Source organism: Haematobia irritans, chromosome 3, assembly GCF_050003625.1.
Source record: "Haematobia irritans isolate KBUSLIRL chromosome 3, ASM5000362v1, whole genome shotgun sequence".
In the NCBI taxonomy this organism is placed as follows: Eukaryota; Metazoa; Arthropoda; class Insecta; order Diptera; family Muscidae; genus Haematobia; species Haematobia irritans.
In genome coordinates, this window is record NC_134399.1 from 27,529,397 (window position 1) to 27,537,219 (window position 7,823).

At 27.1% G+C, this 7,823-nt stretch overlaps 1 long non-coding RNA gene across 1 annotated transcript; it reads right to left on the reverse strand.

The window, feature by feature from the left end:
* Positions 1–3,518: 3,518 nt before the first annotated feature.
* On the reverse strand, positions 3,519–4,193 carry LOC142227913 (uncharacterized). Its single transcript, XR_012720007.1, has 3 exons — positions 3,895–4,193; positions 3,738–3,801; positions 3,519–3,679 (listed from the first exon to the last, which is right to left on the reverse strand). It is a non-coding gene; the product is annotated as an uncharacterized LOC142227913 (long non-coding RNA).
* Between the last annotated feature and the right edge of the window lie 3,630 nt (positions 4,194–7,823).

A 7,823-nucleotide genomic window follows, 5' to 3' on the forward strand; every position in this document is an offset into this window, starting at 1 on the left:
AAGAAAAGATTTTATTCTGTCAAAACTTTATTTCTGTATAAAATTTTGCCAATTTTTTTATTTCTAAAGAAAGTTTTGTCAACATTTTATTTCTATACAATATTTTGTAAAAAGTTTATTTCCAAAGAAAATTTTGTCAACATTTTATTTCTGTAGAAAATTTTTTAAATTTTTTTCTATAGAAAATTTTGTCAAAATTTTATTTCTATAGGAAATGTTCAAAATTTTATTTCTACAGAAAATTGTATTTCTATAGAAAGTGTTCTCAAAATTTTATTTCTATAGAAAATTTTGTCAAAATTTTATTTCTATAGAAATTTTTTTCGAAATTTTATTTTTATAGAAAATATTGCCAAAAGTTTATTTCTACAGAAAATGTTGTTTTCTGCAGAATATTTTGTAGAAAGTTTATTTCCAAAGAAAAGTTTGTATTCTGTCAAAACTTTATTTCTGTATAAAATTTTGCCAATTTTTTTATTTCTAAAGAAAGTTTTGTCAACATTTTATTTCTATACAATATTTTGTAAAAAGTTTATTTCCAAAGAAAATTTTGTCAACATTTTATTTCTGTAGAAAATTTTTTAAATTTTTTTCTATAGAAAATTTTGTCAAAATTTTATTTCTATAGGAAATGTTCAAAATTTTATTTCTACAGAAAATTGTATTTCTATAGAAAGTGTTCTCAAAATTTTATTTCTATAGAAAATTTTGTCAAAATTTTATTTCTATAGAAAATTTTTTCGAAATTTTATTTTTATAGAAAATATTGCCAAAAGTTTATTTCTACAGAAAATGTTGTTTTCTGTAGAATATTCTGTAGAAAGTTTATTTCCAAAGAAAAGTTTGTATTCTGTCAAAACTTTATTTCTGTATAAAATTTTGCCAATTTTTTTATTTCTAAAGAAAGTTTTGTCAACATTTTATTTCTATACAATATTTTGTAAAAAGTTTATTTCCAAAGAAAATTTTGTCAACATTTTATTTCTGTAGAAAATTTTGTCAAAATTTTATTTCTATAGGAAATGTTCAAAATTTTATTTCTATAGAAAATTGTATTTCTATAGAAAGTGTTCTCAAAATTTTATTTCTATACACGGTTGAAAAAGACTGTTTTTCATATGTTTGGCTATAAACATTATATGTTTGGAACACAAATTTTTAAACACAATATTTTTGAGTGCAAGCATATAATGTTCATAAACTAGTATAACATGTTTGGGACATATATGTTAATATGTTAGAACATATTATGTTTGGGACATAAAATGTTTGTAAATATAATATGCTTGAATGCAAACATATATTAATTTAGAAATAGCCTATAAACATATATGTGTTTAGTAGCTTGGAGCGCTATTTAACAGGGAGCGATATTGAATTAAGTTGGTGGTTGTTGCTTGTTATTATAAAATTAACATTTTATTTTTCCTTGGGCAATTGATCAGCTACTTCTTTGATCCTTACAAACTGTGTGGTCCGCTGTTCGAATCCCCGTAAAATTAAAATAAAAAAATCATAAAATTGAATAATTTCTTCTACAATGTTTGTATTACAGAAAAAGGTACTAAGAACTAAAAAATCTCGTGGAAGTGAGAAAGATGTGAGGGAATATACAATTAGGCAGAAACAAAATTTTGAGCATTCAGGTCGAAAACCTATGTTGTTAGCACCTATATTACCTGTTTATTTTCATAATTCATTATGATTGTAAATATATAAATAAATAAATAAAATTTTGAGCACAATATTGTTGGGGAGAATTTTTTTAAGCATATAATATTTTTGGGTGCAGAATGCTTCCAAACATATTACATGTTCACATAATACATATTGTTTTTTGGAAGACAACATTATTGAATTTGGATGCAAAAATACAAAAAGTTTGGAAATTGACTACCCAAACATATATTGTTTAGACCAGTATTCTTTCAAACATATTATATATTGGAAGAGATCAAACATATAAATGTTTGGGCAATAGCCAAAAATGTATATGCTTGAAGCAAAATATGTTTGGGAGTATATGTTACAGAAGCGATTTTTTGTGAGCGTGTAGAAAATTTTGTCAAAATTTTATTTCTATAGAAAATTTTGTCGAAATTTTATTTTTATAGAAAATATTGCCAAAAGTTTATGTCTACAGAAACACATAATACATATTGTTTTTTGGAAGACAACATTATTGAATTTGGATGCAAAAATACAAAATGTTTGGAAATTGACTACCCAAACATATATTGTTTAGACCAGTATTCTTTCAAACATATTATATATTGGAAGAGATCAAACATATAAATGTTTGGGCAATAGCCAAAAATGTATATGCTTGAAGCAAAATATGTTTGGGAGTATATGTTACAGAAGCGGTTTTTTGTAAGCGTGTAGAAAATTTTGTCAAAATTTTATTTCTATAGAAAATTTTGTCGAAATTTTATTTTTATAGAAAATATTGCCAAAAGTTTATGTCTACACACAAAATTTTTTTTTTTGATTTCAATCACGAAAATCGCGGATTCAATCATTTTTTTAATTGAAATGTCTTCAATCACGAAAATGATAGTATCAATCACCCATTTTGATTGAAAACCAACACGATTTTCAATTAAAAATTTAATTGACTTTTGTCACGGAATCAATTAATTGTGTGATTGAATCAATTAAAAGCGTGATTGATTTTTAACATAAAATTCAATCACAGTTTTAATTGAATCAATTAAAATTTTAATTAATTTCGCGACAAAAATCAATCAACTATTTGATTCATTCAATTAAATAATTAATTGAAATTGGCTATAAATTTCAATCAAAAAATTTATATATTGCGACCCCAAAATCGTATTTAATTTTATTTGAAATAAAAGAAAATATGTGTTTCTTATAAAACATATTTAATATTTTATTATTTTTTGAATTATGCAATAAACAAATAAATTTGGTTCTTGTCATTTGTGGTTTGTTCTAATATAACTTACAAATACAATTACATAAATTATATAAATCATTATCTTCCTTATAATAATAACCATGTTAGCATGGTCCTTCTAATATGTAGATGCGCCTAGATTTCCAATAAATCAGCAGCCTGTAAGCTAAATTAGTTTTTCTGAAAGTAGACAGAATAATTCGAATTTAATTTTGTTAAATTAAAAGTTAATTTTGTTAAACATTACCTGCATAGAATATCAAGTTCAATTCTTAGTTCCAGGTTGCAGATTTATAATCTTCTTTTGCAGTTGTAGTCTTTTAGCATAAAAAGGTGTATTAAGGAGCTCGATAATTTAATTTTAGTAACAATTCCTTTCCAAAATTTCCGCACATTGAAATCGTCTATTAAAATTTGAACCAATCATAGACAAAAATAATGGGAAAGCAATGTAATATTTGGTATTATATTGACGATACTTTGCAAATTCTAAAAATAGAAATCTAAATCTAAAAAATGGGAAATACATATTTTTATTATTTTCGGATATTTTTCATATTTTTAAATCCAAAAGAAAGAACTTTTTTACCATTACATAATTCAGCTCATTAGTTTATATATCAGATATACTGCTCTCTACTTGGGTTCAAACTGAAAAAGGCAGGTAAAACAAAAATACAATTTAATGCCAACGCCACTTCGCAACTTCAAGGTGAATCTTCCAACAAACCCATACCGCTCTTGGTTTTAAGAAAACTAGGAGTGAAAAAAGATCAATACGGTACCCACTTTTTTGTTGCAAACATATTCTTACATATTTGATAAAATGATGGAGTTGATGGGATTGATTGGTCAATTTCACGAAATAAAATTGGTTACTAAAAGAAATGAATAAAAAATATATTATTTTAGTCCGTTTAATGTAAACAGGCTTCAATGGAAAACGGTATTCACATTTCACAATTTCTTACCTTCAATAAACGTAGATTGTTTTCCATTTTTACAATACCACAAAACACAAACACAGGTAATTTCAAATGCGTTCTGTCATATATCTTTTTCAAACCTTTACCACCTGTCCGTTTGTTGTTGCACACTTTATTTATTTCAACCCTTTGCTATGATTTGTTGTTGCGTTCAAAATATTTATGCACACATTTTGAATGCAGCAGACAGAATGTCGCCAATCATGTTTTTGAATTTACGCGAAAAACAAAAACCCAACCGTTCGTTACGAGTTACTTCCACAGACTGATCTCTCCATCATACATTGTTGAATAAATACCCATTCTCTTGTTCTCTTTTCGCTCTTTCCATTGCTCAAAATTATTCAGTTTCAATCACAAAGGTGATTGGATCAATCACATGTGTAATTGGAAACGGAAAAAATTTCAATCACGTTTGTAATTGAAAATTATTTCCGAATTGATTAACAAATTGATTGAATCAATTAATATTTTAATTGGAAACGTAACAAATATCAATCATTTTTTTAATTGGTTTTTATTCGGATTTGATTAAATAATTAATTGAATCAATTAACATATTAATTGAATCCGTTTCCAAATTCAATTAACTGTTTAATTGAAAAAATTTTGGTGATAATTTTTTGTGTGTACAGAAACTGTTGTTCGAATTTTATTTCTAAATAAAATATTGTTAGAATTTTATTTCTATAAAAAATTGGGTCAACATTTTATTTACATAGACAATTTTGTCAATATTTTATTTCTATAAAAATTGTTTTCCAAATTTTATTTCTATAGAAAATTTTGTTAAAAATTCATTTCTATAGAAAATTTTGTCCAGAGTTTTTGTTGAAATTTTATTTCGATAGAGATTTTTTTTCAAAATTGTAGTACTATAGAAAATTTTGTCAAAATTTTATTTGTATAGAAAATTTTGTCAAAATTTTGATTTTATAGAAAATTTTGTGAAATATTTATTTTTATAGAGAATTTTGTCAAAATTTTATTTTTATAGAAAATTTTGTCAAAATTTTATTTTTATAGAATTTTTTTTTTTTTTAATTTTATTTCTATAGAAAACCAAAACCACCGTCAAATTTCAACCGAATCGGATGAAGTTTTCTTTTTCTCCAAGCAAAATCTGGGGATCGGTTTATATGGGGGCTATATATAATTATTGACCAATATTTACCAATTTTGGCATAGGTGTTTAAGGCCATATATAAATACCAAGTACAAAATTTCAACCGAATCGGATGAAATTTGCATCTCATAGAGGTTGCGCAACCCAAATCTGGGGGTTGGTTTATATGGAAGCTATACGTAAAAGTGGTGGTACGTTCGGAAATTAGTTTCATATCAGCAGACAGACGGACATCGCTAGATCGACTCAGAATTTCACCACGACCCAGAATAACTTATAAACTTAATGGGGTCTTAGACCAATATCGGGTCTTACAGCAATATTTATAATTGAAATGACTTCAATAGCGAAATTGATAGTATCAATTACATATTTAATTGGACATAAAAAATACTTGTTTAAAAAAATAATTGATTTCATGAGCAAATTTTAATAATTTTTTTTAATTGATTCAATTAAAATTTTAATTTATGTTGATTGCAAACCTTAATTAATTTTCTAATCAAAAAACGTAACTAGTTACAATTACTTTCTGAATTGACTTAGTGGTTTAAGTTTATTTACCAATTGTTTGAAATAAATTGTTAATTAAAAATTAAAAAAAAACCTGCCAATCACTTTTTTAATTGACTTGGTCTTCCGAGTTTGATTAAAAAGATAATTGTATCAAAAAAATTTTTTTTTTAATTTTCACTCATTGACTTTATTAACTTAATGTTTCTATCTTGATTAAAAAGTTAATTGTATCAATTAATCTATTATTTGAAAAACTTTTCAACTTCAATCAACTTTTTAATTGGAAATATTTTGGTGATATTTTTTCTCTGTGTGGGGTACCTTAGCCGAGGTTAGTGCTGATTTATTTACCAAGGGGTAACTGACAGGAAGTATTTTTAATTTTATATAGTTTTTGGAATTAATTTATAATTAATTGTTTGAGAATATTTTTTTTTATTTACTTTTGAAATTAAATATCTATTAAGCAAAGGACCATTCGCCATGAATAGACAAACAAAAGTTATAAATACATGCTATTCACAACTTGGAATACAAAATGTGTGTGTTTGGAATAATTTTGATAAATGGCCACATCAAACGTTGGCAAATGATAAGGTGATGGTTGTATTGATGATGAGGACAATGACAACGATGGTGATGATGTCGATACAAATATTGATGGACAACAATACCCCCCAAAAATGTTAAATACATCCGCAAAGAGACAGCGATAAAAGCAAACAAACTTCTTGTCCGATACAAAGAAGGGGAGTGGACATTCACTCTGTTGCTGACATGCTGACTCGTATGCAAACACAAATTTTATCTGGTGCCATTATTTACTGATATTTGATGATGGCTCGTCCATTGAATTTATTATATATTCAGCACATTGTTGTTATGGGCAAAAATTTACCCTAAAAAAATATTAAAGCAAAACACAAAAATATAGGCTTTAATAATTGTGCAAAAAAACTATTGTTGAAAATATACAGGGACATCAGTTACCGAAATTTTGTTTGTTTGTCTTTAATTTTGTTTTTAATTTATTCGCTTATAAAATCAAAATAAACCCAGCAAACTGCATTCAAATCGATGATTTGACAGTGGCATAGGAAACGAGATATGTTTGTTTCGAATTTATTTCGGTATAAGCCGGCTATCATACAAAACCTTTTTTCGGAAGGTTCAAGTGTGGTTCATTGTTGGGTTTAATGAACTGCCTGAATTTATTCTGATAAGTGGTTGATTGTTTTGCTGCAAGTAGAGGATGCTGATGAGGAATGTGGTAATTCCGAAACGTGCGTCCATCCAACCATCTTGCAGTCTATAGGGCTTTGCCCAAATAAATTTGAAAAACATTCTTTTCCTCTGTTGGTTAAGCTACAATTGTGGTTTAGTCAATGTATGGTTTTAAGCTGAAATAAATAACAACAACAATGCTTAAAGAACAAAACCAACAATAACAAAACAAAAAAAAAATTTTTATAGAAATAAAATTTTGTGAAAATAGCAGGTCCTAATTTTTTTACAACTTAATTGATATTTACGATACCATGTAGGAAATGTAGGCTGAGAATGGTCTCTAGACAAACATTCCACACGCTTCCACATTTTTCGTTATAGGTGCGGGAAGTGGATTTAACCCATGCCCGAAGGTTTTAAGAATTTAACTTAGGTATGCCGATATTCTTTAAACTTCGTAACACGGGAATGGGACTTCCCCCTTGCCGTGGCTCCACGATATTTGGTAAATACACCCTCAAAAAAAAAATCCCTTCTCTAACATATGTTGCAGGAAGCACATATATTATTGGGTACTGCCGAAACATTATTATAATTGTTTTATTAGAACATATTATACGCTTGGAACCATCTTGAGCCCAAAAATATTATATGCTTGGAAGAAGATTGTGCTCATTCCCTCACATAATTTTCACTTCCACGAAATTTTTTAGTTCTTGGCACCTTCTTCTGTAATACAAATAATGTTGAAGAAATTTTTCAATATTTAAAAATTTACCATTCGCCTGGACGGAGAATCGAACCGTGGGCCACATAGTTTGTAAGCCAACACGCTATCCACTGGGCTACGTAGCTGTTATGGTCATCAATAGACAATTATCATTATAAGTTATATTTATATAGCATAGTCTGCGGTGCCCACGAGCCGATGAAAACAAAACATTATTTAACAGAAACATACATTTGTTTGCCACATGGAGCAATGTTTAGCATGTCGGCCTTGCATGCAAAGTGTAGTGGGTTTAATCCCTGCTCCGACCGAACA